Source organism: Rutidosis leptorrhynchoides, chromosome 3, assembly GCF_046630445.1.
Source record: "Rutidosis leptorrhynchoides isolate AG116_Rl617_1_P2 chromosome 3, CSIRO_AGI_Rlap_v1, whole genome shotgun sequence".
Lineage (NCBI taxonomy): Eukaryota > Viridiplantae > Streptophyta > Magnoliopsida > Asterales > Asteraceae > Rutidosis > Rutidosis leptorrhynchoides.
The window spans coordinates 350032506-350048352 of record NC_092335.1 but is presented as its reverse complement, the minus strand read 5'-3'; positions in this window follow the sequence as shown (position 1 = coordinate 350048352).

Genomic DNA, 15847 nt, shown 5'->3' with positions numbered 1-15847 from the left:
GAAGTTTTGACGTAATTATCGGCATGAACTGGATGTCCAAAGTAGGAGTCGAAGTAGTGTGTGCTGAAAAGGCAATTCGTATTCCCCGAAAAGATAAATCAATGATAATGATTTACGGAGATAAAGGAAACTCAAACCTAAATCTCATTAGCTGTTTGAAAGCTCGAAAGTGCTTAGAAAAGGGATGTTATGCCATCCTAGCACATGTAAAGAAAGTTGAAGAAAAGGAGAAAAATATTAACGATGTTAATGTAGTAAGAGACTTTCCCGATGTATTTCCGGAAGAATTACCGGGACTACCTCCTTTCAGGTCTGTAGAATTTCAAATAGATCTTGTACCAGTAGCTGCACTAGTTGCTCGTGCTCCATATAGATTTGCACTGTCCGAGTTAAAAGAACTTCAGAGTCAGTTAAAAGAATTACTGGACCGAGGATTCATACGACCAAGTACTTCTCCGTGGGGAGCTCCAATTTTATTTGTTAAAAAGAAAGATGGATCTTTTAGGATGTGTATAGATTATCGTGAATTAAATAAGTTAACTATCAAGAATCGGTATCCACTACCGAGAATTGATGACTTATTTGATCAACTGCAAGGATCATGTGTTTACTCGAAAATCGACCTAAGATCGGGCTATCATCAACTACGTGTCAAAGAAGAAGACATTCCAAAAACTGCTTTTCGGACACGTTATGGTCATTATGAATTTTTGGTCATGCCGTTTGGATTGACAAATGAACCAGCTGTATTCATGGACCTCATGAATCGAGTTTGTAGTCCGTATTTAGATAAGTTTGTTATCGTTTTCATTGACGATATTCTTATCTATTCCAAGAGTGAGCAAGAGCATGAGCAGCATTTAAGGTTGATATTAGAGTTGTTAACAAAATAACAGCTATATGCCAAATTTTCTAAGTGTGCTTTTTGGTTGAAAGAAGTGCAATTTCTTGGCCACGTTGTTAGTAGCAAAGGAATTCAGGTTGATCCAGCTAAAATTGAGGCCATTGAAAAATGGGAGACTCCTAAGACACCAACGCAGATACGCCACTTTTTGGGTTTAGCCGGTTATTATAGAAGGTTTATTCAAGATTTTTCTCGAATAGCTAAACCATTAACAGCGTTAACGCAAAAAGGGAAGAAGTACGAATGGACCTCTGAGCAGGAGAGTGCATTTCAATTACTGAAGAAGAAGTTGACTACGGTGCCTATTTTATCGTTACCTGAAGGGAACGATGATTTTGAGATATATTGTGACGCTTCGCGACAAGGTTTTGGTTGCGTCCTTATGCAACAAAAGAAAGTTATTGCATACGCATCTCGACAATTGAAGATTCACGAGCGGAATTATACGACGCATGATTTAGAATTGGGAGCAGTAGTGTTTGCATTGAAGATATGGAGACACTATTTATATGGGGTTAAATGCACTGTGTTTACCGATCATAAAAGCCTTCAACATATCTTCTATCAGAAACAGCTAAAAATGAGGCAACGTAGGTGGGTCGAGCTGATAAACGACTATGATTGTGAGATTCGCTATCATCCCGGGAAAGCGAATGTAGTGGCTGACGCTTTAAGCAGAAAGGAACGGGAACCAATTCGAGTACGAGCAATGAACATAAAAATTCACATGAATCTCAACTCACAAATCAAAGAGGCTCAACGAGAAGCTCTTACTAAAGAAAACATAGGAAATGAAATAATGAAGAAGTATGAGAAGCAACTCGTTATACGGGAAGACGGAATTCGATATTTTGCAAACCGTATTTGGGTACCAAAGTTGGGTCGATTAAGGAAGTTGATATTGAACGAGGCACATAAGACAAGATAATCGATACATCCTGGAGTTGGAAAGATGTATCAAGATCTTAAGACGCATTATTGATGGCCTAATTTAAAGACAGACGTTGCAACATATGTTGGGGAATGTTTAACTTGTTCCAAAGTTAAAGCAAAACATCAGAAGCCGTCAGAGTTACTTCAACAACCAGAAATCCCAGAATGGAAATAGGACGGTATTACCATATATTTCATCACAAAGTTACCTAAGACTCCATGGGGTTATGACACCATTTGGGTAATAGTTGATCGTCTCACCAAATCTGCACATTTCTTGCCTATAAAGGAAACGGAGAGGATGGAGAAAATATTACGATTATACATAAAGGAAATTGTTTCAAGGCATGGAATACCGATTTCCATTATATCCGATCGTGATAGTAGATTTACATTAAAGTTCTGGCAATCACTACAGGAGGCACTGGGAACTCGTTTGGATATGAGCACCGCATATCATCCACAAACTAACGGGCAGAGTGAAAGAACAATTCAGACTCTTGAAGACATGCTCAGGGCATGTGTGATCGATTTTGGGAACGGATGGGATAAGTATCTACCATTAGCAGAATTCTCGTATAATAATAGTTATCATGCGAGCATTAAAGCTGCACCATTCGAAGCACTATATGGAAGGAAGTGTAGATCCCCTATCTGTTGGAAAGAAGTAGGAGATCGACAATTAACTGGTCCCGAGATCATACATGAAACTACTGAGAAGATAGTACAAATCAAGGAGAGATTGAAAACAGCCCGTAGTCGCCAAAAGAGCTACACCGATGTCCGAAGGAAACCATTAGAGTTTCAGATCGATGACATGGTTATGCTAAATGTGTCACCTTGGAAAGGTGTAATACGTTTTGGAAAAAGAGGTAAACTGAACCCAAGGTATGTAGGCCCGTTCAAGATCATCGAACGCATTGGACCGGTAGCTTATCAACTCGAGTTACCACAACAACTCGCCAGAGTACATAATACATTTCACGTCTCAAACCTTAAGAAATGTCTTGCAAAGGAAGATCTCACCATTCCTCTTGAAGAAATCCAAGTCGACGAGAAACTACAATTCATAGAAGAACCAGTCGAGATCAAGGACCGTGAAGTTAAACGGCTCAAGCAGAGCAACATACCAATCGTTAAGGTTCGTTGGAATGCTCGAAGGGGTCCCGAGTTTACTTGGGAACGAGAGGATCAGATAAAACAAAAGTACCCACATTTGTTTCCCGACAACGCAAAATAGGTACAACTTTAAAATTTCGGGATGAAATTTATTTAACGGGTAGGTACTGTAACGACCTGGATTTTTCCAATCGTTTTATACTTATGAGATTAATATTTACATAAATTAAACCTTACCAACATGATAAGGAATCAAAATTGTTGAGAATTGTGTTTTTGAAAAGAGTTTTACACAACGATTGACCGTCCAATTTGACCGATGATATCACGAACTATATAACATACGATAATTATACGTTTATGTATATATATGTATTTATATATATTTAACATGATCTAAGGATGGTTTAACATCTCATTGTGTACTAATGACAATGAGTTATAAGTATATTTTGAAACTACTAACTTAAGTTTTCAAAACGATAACTATACGTAACATTCTTTGATATATATACTTATAACCTATAATGCTTATACATGTATCGTATATATAATGTATTTAACCATTTTTTTAAGGACTTAAATACATAAAAAAATATATGTATATTCACAAAAGATAGCTATATTTGAATTCTCATTCCGTTTCCTCAAGATTTCTATACGTATATCTAGGGTATATGTACCCGTATCATACCCAGCTTCTATACGTATTTACTATAGGTATATATACATCAAATCAATATCCTAATCAACATTATTACTGCCCTAGATATGAGGTAACTATGATTTGTCAAGTAGCATGAATTATTAGTAAGAAAACAAAATTAGGAATCCTTTTCTTTCTTTATAAACTAAAAACGTTTTTATAAATGAACACCATTTCTTCACTCCATTTTCTCATACCTACACCCTCATTTCTCTCTCAAAATACTTCTAACTTCATACTTGATCATCTCCAAGCTTTTTCTCCATCATTTAGCTTCAATTACAAGCCTTAAACACCATAAGAAAACTCTTTCAAGAACATATCAAAATAACCACCCATTTGAAGAAGTTTACTTCCAACCTTTTGATCTAACTCCACCACTCTTTGATTCCAAGATTTTTTCTTATATTTTGCAGTAACTTTGTCCAAGTAACTTGAGGTAGTAACCTTGTTCATAATCTTATTCAATTCGTATTCATATAGCTATCTTATTTTGTGGTATAAAATTTTAACAACAAGAACATAGATTGAATGATTTCAACCTTGTTCGCAAACTAAATAGATCCATCTAACTTAACTTTTAAAACACTTAAAGACATGTAATATATCATAATGATATGCTAACCTAACAAGATATAACTTTGTTTTACAAAGAACGTCTTAAAAACCGAATCTACGTCGTCGGAGTGCAACCGGGGGCTGTTTTGGGTTGGATAATTAAAAACCATCTTGAACTTTGAATTGGAAGTTCATGTTCTGGAAAAATGATATTTCTTATTAATATGTTAACACATAAAAATTTCATGGTTTAACTCAAAGTGTAAGTATTTTTAGAAAAATGATCATTAAAAGTTGTTTTTATGGTGGAAAATGATCACTTTCATAAGTTTCACCAAAGTTTGACCTATAACCTATGATTTCAAATACAAACTAAGGTATTTTCAGTTCATATTCTTAAAATTTGACTCGATCCAAGGAAGTGGCAAGTTGAACCAACAAAAACGGAGTTGTAATGAATAAACTACGACTAAAACAAGATTGGGTATCCGAATCTAGTTTAGCTACGAAAATATTTGGAAAAAAAGTAAATTAATCATATCTTTTCTAATTAATATGATATTTTATATATAAATACTTATGATTTGATTTTATATATTTTAGGACCACCCGTAAACAACACGAGAAGATTAATCATAAGACCTCATGATTGTACGCAACACGTCATTTGACAACACGGTACTTTATGTACGCAACACGTCATTTGACAACATGGTACCTCGTTAATCATGTTGTCAAATGACGTGTTGCGTACATAAAGTACCGTGTTGTCAAATGACGTGTTGCGTACAATCATGAGGTCTTATGATTAATCTTCTCGTGTTGTTTACGGGTGGTCCTAAAATATATAAAATCAAATCATAAGTATTTACATATAAAATATCATATTAATTAGAAAAGATATGATTAATTTACTTTTTTTCCAAATATTTTCGCAGCTAAACTAGATTCGGATACCCAATCTTGTTTTAGTCGTAGTTTATTCATTACAACTCCGTTTTTGTTGGTTCAACTTGCCACTTCCTAGGATCGAGTCAAATTTTAAGAATATGAACTGAAAATACCTTAGTTTGTATTCAAAATCACAGGTTATAGGTCAAACTTTGGTGAAACTTATGAAAGTGATCATTTTCCACCATAAAAACAACTTTTAATGATCATTTTTCTAAAAATACTTACACTTTGAGTTAAACCATGAAATTTTTATGTGTTAACATATTCATAAGAAATATCATTTTTCCGGAACATGAACTTCCAATTCAAAGTTCAAGATAGTTTTTAATTATCCAACCCAAAACAGCCCCCGGTTGCACTCCAATGACGTAGATTCAGTTTTTAAGATGTTCTTTGTAAAACCAAGTTATATCTTGTTAAGTTAGCATATCATTATGATATATTACAGGTCTTGAATTGTTTTAAAAGTTAAGTTAGAAGGATCTATTTAGTTTGCAAAACAAGTTTGAAATCATTCAAACTATGTTCTTGTTGTTAAAATTTTACAACATAAAATAAGATAGCTATATAATTATGAATTGAACAAGATTATGAACAAGGTTACTACCTTAAGTTACTTGGACAAAGTTACTGTAAGAGATAAGAAAAAATCTTGGAATCAAAGAGTGGTGGAGTTAGATCAAAAGGTTGGAAGTATACTTCTTCAAATGGGTGGTTATTTTGATATGTTCTTGAAAGAGTTTTCTTATGGTCTTTAAGGCTTGTAATTGAAGCTAAATGATGAGGAAAATGCTTGGAGATGATCAAGTATGAAGTTAGGAGTATTTTGAGAGAGAAATGAGGGTGTAGGTATGAGAAAAGGATTCCTAATTTTGTTTTCTTACTAATAATTCATACTACTTGACAAATCCTAGTTACCTCATATCTAGGGCAGTAATAATGTTTATTAGGATGTTGATTTGATGTGTATATACCAATAGTAAATACGTATAGAAGCTGGGTATGATACGGGTACATATACCCTAGATATACGTATAGAAATCTTGAGGAAACGGAACGAGAATTCAAATATAGCTATCTTTTGTGAATATACTTATATTATTTTATGTATTTAAGTCCTTAAAAAGTGATTAAAAACATTATATATACGATACATATATAAGCATTATAGATTATAAGTATATATATCAAAGAATGTTACGTATAGTTATCGTTTTGAAAACTTAAGTTAGTAGTTTCAAAATATACTTATAACTTATTGTCATTAGTACACAATGAGATGTTAAACCATCCTTAGATCATGTTAAATATATATAAATACATATATATACACAAACGTATAATTATCGTATGTTATATAGTTCGTGATATCATCGGTCATATTGGACGGTCAATCGTTGTGTAAAACTCTTTTCAAAAACACAAGTCTCAATAATTTGGATTGCTTATCATGTTGGTATGGTTTAATTTATGTAAATATTAATCTCATAAGTATAATTTGGTCGAAAAATTCCGGGTCATTACAGTACCTACCCGTTAAAGAAATTTCGTCCCCGAAATTTGATAGAGGTTGTTATGGATAACAATAAGAAGGTTTTCATGACAAATATAAGGTGATAATGGAGTTTTATCATCATTGAGTAATGTAGATAAAACGATTCGATTATGCGAAGAATTTAAATGAGACTATCGTAAAAGAGTGAGATGAGTAAAATATATTCGTCTTAACCGATGACGTAGTTATGATTGATTTCCGGGATTTAAGGGATTTAAAGAGAATCTTACGTAATAAGATTTGGTTCTTTGGTGATTAAGGAAATCAGGATCTTCTTTGATTATATGCAATAATCTGTTTCGATTGCTCTGTCAGATATTTCACTATAAATTTACCCCTTCGTTTCCTTGTTTTCCACGACTCACACCTTCTATTCTTTCTCCCTTGATTCTTACTTTAAAGCATTCATCAATATGCTCCATCCAGTCCTGATTCTTGATATACTCCTAACTTTTATATATGTCATTCTTCTTTTTCATCTACCACTAGAAGAATCTATTTACTTCTACTATACTCTTGTGTTTATAGTGTTTCTAATTCTCCCGTGTCTCTATATTGCTATCTGTATCGATATACACGATTTGTAATTTCGGGGTTATTATCGGAGTTTATATTCTTCATTATTTTTCGGAGCTTCATGCTTTCGTTTTCTCTTCCCGACTTCGAGTCAAGCGAGTAATGGTCCGGAATTCGTAGATATGAAATTCAGAAAGAACATAGCTAATGCTCTAAGAAGAAAATGGTAATAGAACGATTTTGATTTGTTAAATTACCAGAATACCCTGGAGAAGACCGAGTCATCCAGAAAAATATTCTCTTGATATGTTTAGAGATTAGATAGAATGTAAGAGTCGTGTAAATGGCACATGATGACGGTACTGTGAATCATCATGCTTCATTAGAAACTCAGCATGACTTACTGTAATATAATGACGTTGATCAAGTGTCATTATATTATACTAATCCATGCTTCAGTTCCCAACACTACTTCAAAACATTCATATTTTAAACTCGAAGGTTTCAGAATTTAGAAACTAACACAGTTTGTTTTATGTTGCAGATATTACGGAGAGATAAATGATCTCAGATAAGAATAGTTGTGAAAATATCGCCAGAAATATGGAGGATATTTATAATAGAACATACGAGAATATCTTAGAATTTCTAATATCAATGGATGATGAAGAAGATTTGTCTGTGAAGGTTTAGAATGAGAAATAAGATGTTTGCTAACGATTTCAGCAGACACATAATCATTTGGATTCTTTGAAGGCAAACTTATTCTTTGTGATTTGTCCACGGCTTTCTACATAGTTTCGCATAATCCGCTTTTTGGTACTAAATTTTCTATCGAGCGTTCCTAACACTCCTTTCTTTATCATCAAACTTTTGGCCATTAAGATCATCTACAACATGCTGCTTCATCAGCATTTTCAAAGTTAACTGATCTGGGTCATCGGTTATCAAACCGAGGTAGTTTCAGGAGAATTGTGTTTTTAGAATGATTAATCGCTGATGGTAATATTGTGGAATATAAAAGGTTCCCCAGTAACAATAAAGAGTACGCATATATATCGCGGTTATAATAAAGTTGTTTCGGATGAAAAGTCGGAGTTGACTTGCTGGAGCTGTGACAAAATTAGCTACTTTGGAAAGGGATTGCAAAATGATCTTCGGTAATAACAATGTCAAAGGAACTAGAACAGATACGTGTCAAACGTTTACTAAGTTTCCGAGGGTTTTTCTGGTGCATAACTATACGCATCAATCTTTTCTTCCTTAGATGAAGTGCGGTTGGTTTATCCTCTCGATTGAGGTGTTTTTAAGAATCATGATAGATTTGAACGCTGATTGTAATCATCGAGATACAATGAGGTTTAAGATGAAATCAAGTGGCAATCTTGAAGAAATGTTTAGTTTCATATGTTATAATCAATATTTTAATTCATTTTAGTTGTTCAATGTCATTAGTCCACAGTCGATAGTCCACAGTAACAGTCCAATAATTCATATATAGTTTAATATATAATATACGAATTAATTAATACGTGTCGTGACCCGTATACGTCTCAGACTCGATCACAACTCAAACTATATATATTATTGTAGAATCAACCTCAACCCTGTATAGAGAACTCGATCATTACTGCATATAGAGTGTCTATAGTGATTCCAAATAATATATATAGATGCGTCGATATGATATGTCAAAACATTGTATACGTGTCCCGATATTTAAAGTGCGTAAAATAATTACAGAAATTAAATGACGATAAATAAAAGTGCGATAATTAAATTGCGATAAATAAACTGCGATAAATAAAATGTAATCAGTGAGCTAGGAACAGTTAGCGTGGATTCTTAACAAAATTTTTCATAGTTAATTTGTTTGTTTCTAACAGATTTTATTTTGTCATATGTTTTCTTCATATGCCACTTGTTGGATTCTGGGAAGTTAAAATCCAAATATGAAATTGAATGAAAATGGTTATTCTGCGGTGAACGGATACGTATATCGATGTTTGTAAGTAGGATAGTAAATGACTGTTGAATCAGCTTCGACGAATGTACAATGTAACTTATTAAGATGAAATCTAATTATTCCTCGGGTATTACCTACCGTTAAAAAAAATTTTCACCATTAATATTTTGTACAAAAGAACTTTTAATTACAATCTTTATGAAAACATATATACATATATATTTTCTTCAGATGAAATCATGAATTTAATGAGTTAATATGATATTAATCTCATTTGCTTTTCGGTTTGAGCTAGAATAAGAAATCTCTAAAACTTTTTAAAACTACATATTCTTCGCATAATATCAATGAAGTTATGGATCAATACTTCATCGTTCATTATTGTTGGTACTCCTTGGTATCTATGGTGCGTATGATGTTGATATTTGTGGGACAGATTATGATGTCGAGACGTGTGATGCGGATGTTGTTTGTTAGTGGTGATGATGGTATTGTTGATGTTATTGATGGTAGCGCTGATTATGCTGCTGGTGCTGCTGCTGGTGTTTGCAACCTTTGCACCATGTTCTCCAAAGCCGTCACGCAAGCGCGAAGTTCGTTAACTTCTGCTAGTACACCGGGATGATTGGCGGTTGGAGCGAGCGAATGAACAAGATTTGTAATATGGGATAGTATATAATCGTGATGAGATACTCAAGAAATGAGAGAGAAAATGGTGTTTCGAATAGGTTCGCCGGTAAGTGCTTCAGGTTCATCGCCAAGAGGGCAATTTGGTGGATGGAATGGATCACCTTCTTCTTGTCTCCAGTGATTTAGTATATTACGAACCCATCCCCAATTCATCCAGAATAGATAATGAGAAATTGGTTAATCCATTCCGGTGACGCTGCTTTCGGAGCCCGAATGGAAATCCATATCGACATAACTGTCGGAATCTGAAGAATTCGAACTAGATGCGGAATCCATCTTGTATAATGGGGAAAATGAATTTTTGGTATGGAATAGATTATAGGAGTTAGATTTGGTACTCTTCAATACATAATTTACATATGTATATATAATACCAAAATCCCGTAAATTACGGAGAATCTTTGAAAAGATATCAGTCAAAGTTCGCAATAACAGATATGCTAAGATAAGAATTCGTCTATACACTATCAATGCAGTAAATGCAGTAAAACGTGTCTAGACTTATGAATGATAAGCAGGTAATTTCTTAAGGATGATAAGCAGATGATTTTCGACTAGAAATGATAAGCAAAACTTTTGACATGTAGACACGGTCGAAGTCCAGACTCATTAATGCATCCTAACAACTACTAGTTAGACACACTAATCCAAGACCTGGTTCGCTACGACCGCCGCTCTGATACCAACTGAAAAGAACCTGTCCTAATCCACCTGGACGAAGTCATCAACATTTGGTCCCATTGCGATGATCGGCTCCAAGTAATGTCCTTATATTGAGCAAATACACAGCGGAAGACTTAATTCGTACTTGAGAATAAACATGCTTTAAAGTGTCAACCAAAAGGTTGGTGAGTTCATAGGTTTATCATAACAATCATTTCAATATGTTAATAGACCACAAGATTTCATAATCATAAACATAATACACTCGCAAGTGTATGTAAAGCATTCTAAGTGGTTGAGCACTTGGTAACCATACTTAACATTTAATCAACGTCGCATATGTAGTGACCCGAACTTTTCCATGTTTATATATATTAATTGAGATTGATATTTACATGATTAAATGTTTCCAACATGTTAAGCAATCAAACTTGTTAAGACTTGATTAATTGAAATATGTTTCATATAGACAATTGACTACCCAAGTTGACCGGTGATTCACGAACGTTAAAACTTGTAAAAACTATATGATGACATATATATATGGATATATATATAGTTAACATGATACTATGATAAGTAAACATATCATTAAGTATATTAACAATGAACTACATATGTAAAAACAAGACTACTAACTTAATGATTTTTAAACGAGACATATATGTAACGATTATCGTTGTAAAGACATTTAATGTATATATATCATATTAAGAGATATTCATACATGATAATATCATGATAATATAATAATTTAAAATCTCATTTGATATTATAAACATTGGGTTAACAACATTTAACAAGATCGTTAACCTAAAGGTTTCAAAACAACACTTACATGTAACGATGACTTAACGACTCAGTTAAAATGTATATACATGTAGTGTTTTAATATGTATTTATACACTTTTGAAAGACTTCAATACACTTATCAAAATACTTCTACTTAACAAAAATGCTTACAATTACATCCTCGTTCAGTTTCATCAACAATTCTACTCGTATGCACCCGTATTCGTACTCGTACAATACACAGCTTTTAGATGTATGTACTATTGGTATATACACTCCAATGATCAGCTCTTAGCAGCCCATGTGAGTCACCTAACACATGTGGGAACCATCATTTGGCAACTAGCATGAAATATCTCATAAAATTACAAAAATATGAGTAATCATTCATGACTTATTTACATGAAAACAAAATTACATATCCTTTATATCTAATCCATACACCAACGACCAAAAACACCTAAAAACACTTTCATTCTTCAATTTTCTTCATCTAATTGATCTCTCTCAAGTTCTATCTTCAAGTTCTAAGTGTTCTTCATAAATTCCAAAAGTTCTAGTTTCATAAAATCAAGAATACTTTCAAGTTTGCTAGCTCACTTCCAATCTTGTAAGGTGATCATCCAACCTCAAGAAATCTTTATTTCTTACAGTAGGTTATCATTCTAATACAAGGTAATAATCATATTCAAACTTTGGTTCAATTTCTATAACTATAACAATCTTATTTCAAGTGATGATCTTACTTGAACTTGTTTTCGTGTCATGATTTTGCTTCAAGAACTTCGAGCCATCCAAGGATCCATTGAAGCTAGATCCATTTTTCTCTTTTCCAATAGGTTTATCCAAGGAACTTAAGGTAGTAATGATGTTCATAACATCATTCGATTCATACATATAAAGCTATCTTATTCGAAGGTTTAAACTTGTAATCACTAGAACATAGTTTAGTTAATTCTAAACTTGTTCGCAAACAAAAGTTAATCCTTCTAACTTGACTTTTAAAATCAACTAAACACATGTTCTATATCTATATGATATGCTAACTTAATGATTTAAAACCTGGAAACACGAAAAACACCGTAAAACCGGATTTACGCCGTCGTAGTAACACCGCGGGCTGTTTTGGGTTAGTTAATTAAAAACTATGATAAACTTTGATTTTAAAGTTGTTATTCTGAGAAAATGATTTTTATTATGAACATGAAACTATATCCAAAAATTATGATTAAACTCAAAGTGGAAGTATGTTTTCTAAAATGGTCATCTAGACGTCGTTCTTTCGACTGAAATGACTACCTTTACAAAAACGACTTGTAACTTATTTTTCCGACTATAAACCTATACTTTTCTGTTTAGATTCATAAAATAGAGTTCAATATGAAACCATAGCAATTTGATTCACTCAAAACGGATTTAAAATGAAGAAGTTATGGGTAAAACAAGATTGGATAATTTTTCTCATTTTAGCTACGTGAAAATTGGTAACAAATCTATTCCAACCATAACTTAATCAACTTGTATTGTATATTATGTAATCTTGAGATACCATAGACACGTATACAATATTTCGACCTATCATGTCGACACATCTATATATATTTCGGAACAACCATAGACACTCTATATGTGAATGTTGGAGTTAGCTATACAGGGTTGAGGTTGATTCCAAAATATATATAGTTTGAGTTGTGATCAATACTGAGATACGTATACAATGGGTCGTGGATTGATTCAAGATAATATTTATCGATTTATTTCTGTACATCTAACTGTGGACAACTAGTTGTAGGTTACTAACGAGGACATCTGACTTAATAAACTTAAAACATCAAAATATATTAAAAGTGTTGTAAATATATTTTGAACATACTTTGATATATATGTATATATTGTTATAGGTTCGTGAATCAACCAGTGGCCAAGTCTTACTTCCCGACGAAGTAAAAATCTGTGAAAGTGAGTTATAGTCCCACTTTTAAAATCTAATATTTTTGGGATGAGAATACATGCAGGTTTTATAAATGATTTACAAAATAGACACAAGTACGTGAAACTACATTCTATGGTTGAATTATCGAAATCGAATATGCCCCTTTTTATTAAGTCTGGTAATCTAAGAATTAGGGAACAGACACCCTAATTGACGCGAATCCTAAAGATAGATCTATTGGGCCTAACAAACCCCATCCAAAGTACCGGATGCTTTAGTACTTCGAAATTTATATCATATCCGAAGGGTGTCCCGGAATGATGGGGATATTCTTATATATGCATCTTGTTATTGTCGGTTACCAGGTGTTCACCATATGAATGAATTTTATCTCTATGTATGGGATGTGTATTGAAATATGAAATCTTGTGGTCTATTGTTACGATTTGATATATATAGGTTAAACCTATAACTCACCAACATTTTTGTTGACGTTTAAAGCATGTTTATTCTCAGGTGAATATTAAGAGCTTCCGCTGTTGCATACTAAAATAAGGACAAGATTTGGAGTCCATGTTTGTATGATATTGTGTAAAAACTGCATTCAAGAAACTGATTTCGATGTAACATATTTGTATTGTAAACCATTATGTAATGGTCGTGTGTAAACAGGATATTTTAGATTATCATTATTTGATAATCTACGTAAAGCTTTTTAAACCTTTATTTATGAAATAAAGGTTATGGTTTGTTTTAAAAATGAATGCAGTCTTTGAAAAACGTCTCATATAGAGGTCAAAACCTCGCAACGAAATCAATTAATATGGAACGTTTTTAATCAATAAGAACGGGACATTTCAGTTGGTATCCGAGCGTTGGTCTTAGAGAACCAGAATTTTTCATTAGTGTGTCTTATCGAGTTTGTTAGGATGCATTAGTGAGTCTGGACTTCGACCGTGTTTACTTGAAAAATGATTGCTTAACAAATTTTGTTGGAAACTATATATTTTTAACATGTGAATATTATGTGATATATTAATCTCTTAACGCGTTTGATATTATGTGATAGATGTCTACCTCTAGAACAAGTCCCATTGACTCACCTAATAATAATGAAGAGTCAAATGTAAATTGGAATGATTCGTGGACTGATTCACAAGTTCCCGAAGAGGAACCGGAAGAAGAGTCGGAACCGGAAGAAGAATCGGAACCGGAAGAAGAGTCGGAACCGGAAGAAGAATCGGAACCGGAAGAAGAATCGGAACCGGATGAAGAAATAGAACCGGTGGGGGAAATAATAAAACGGTTAAGTAAAAGAAAATCCTCAACCAACCGACCAAGGTTAATTATGGTCAATGGTGTTTCCGCCAAGGAAGCAAAATATTGGGAGGATTACCAATTCTCCGATGAATCGGATTCCGACGAGAATTCCGATGATGTTATAGAAATTACCCCAACTGAATTTAAAAAGGCAAAAGAAAATAATAAGGGAAAGGGCATAAAAATAGAGAAATCTAATTCCAACCCCGATGAACTTTATATGTATCGTCAACGCCCGAAGTCCTTAAGTTGTAACAATGACCCGGGAACCTCTAAACCACCAGGTTTTTCTAAACCAATGTGGACAACGACGGCTCGTATTAGGGGAACATCATATATCCCTAGAAACTTGGCAAAACGAACCAAAACCGAAGAAGAAGAAACGAGCGAGTCGGAATAAGATAGTTGTATTCGTGTGGTGTAATATATGGAATATAGTGTTCTTATGCTTTATGATATATGTAAAAATTGCTTGTATTAATAAGTATTTTTTTATGAATCTAACTCTTGTCTATTTTACAGTTTAAAAACACAAAATGGATAGACAACCCAATATTTTAAGAGACCTACCCGGAGACATGATTGATGAAATCTTGTCTAGAGTCGGCCAGAATTCCTCGGCACAACTATTTAAGGCGAGATCAGTTTGTAAGACATTCGAAGAACGTTCCAAGAATGTCTTGGTTTATAAGAGACTTTCATTTGAAAGATGGGGGATATCACATTGGGAAACCCATAAGTTACGATGTGTTTACTTTGACGCATATATTGCGGGGAACCCAAATGCTATTTTACGCAACGGGTTAAGAAATTATTTTGACTCAATATATCCGAATATTGGACTTCGTGATTTAGAAAAAGCGGCTAACATGCAACATAAAGAAGCATGTTATGCTTACGGATTAGTAATGTTCGCTTCTCACCAAAGTGAGAACAAGAACATCGGGCTACAACTATTAAACAAAACGTTTCCACAAGTGACGGAGTCGGTAATTGGGGTAAGAAATGAGGTTTTTAGATTATTACGGGACTGTTGGACATTACGTAACCCTCGTCCCTTTGACGACGTTACAACACGCTGTCTTATCAACGGCCATAACGGTTATGTTGCACAAGACCAAGGATGGGAAGTAGTCCTAGTAAAACCAGAATGCATGACTTGTTTCTGGACGTATGAATTACGTGTCTTTATTGCCTTTGCTGAACGACTTGTGTACTAGCTAGAATTATCTTCACAA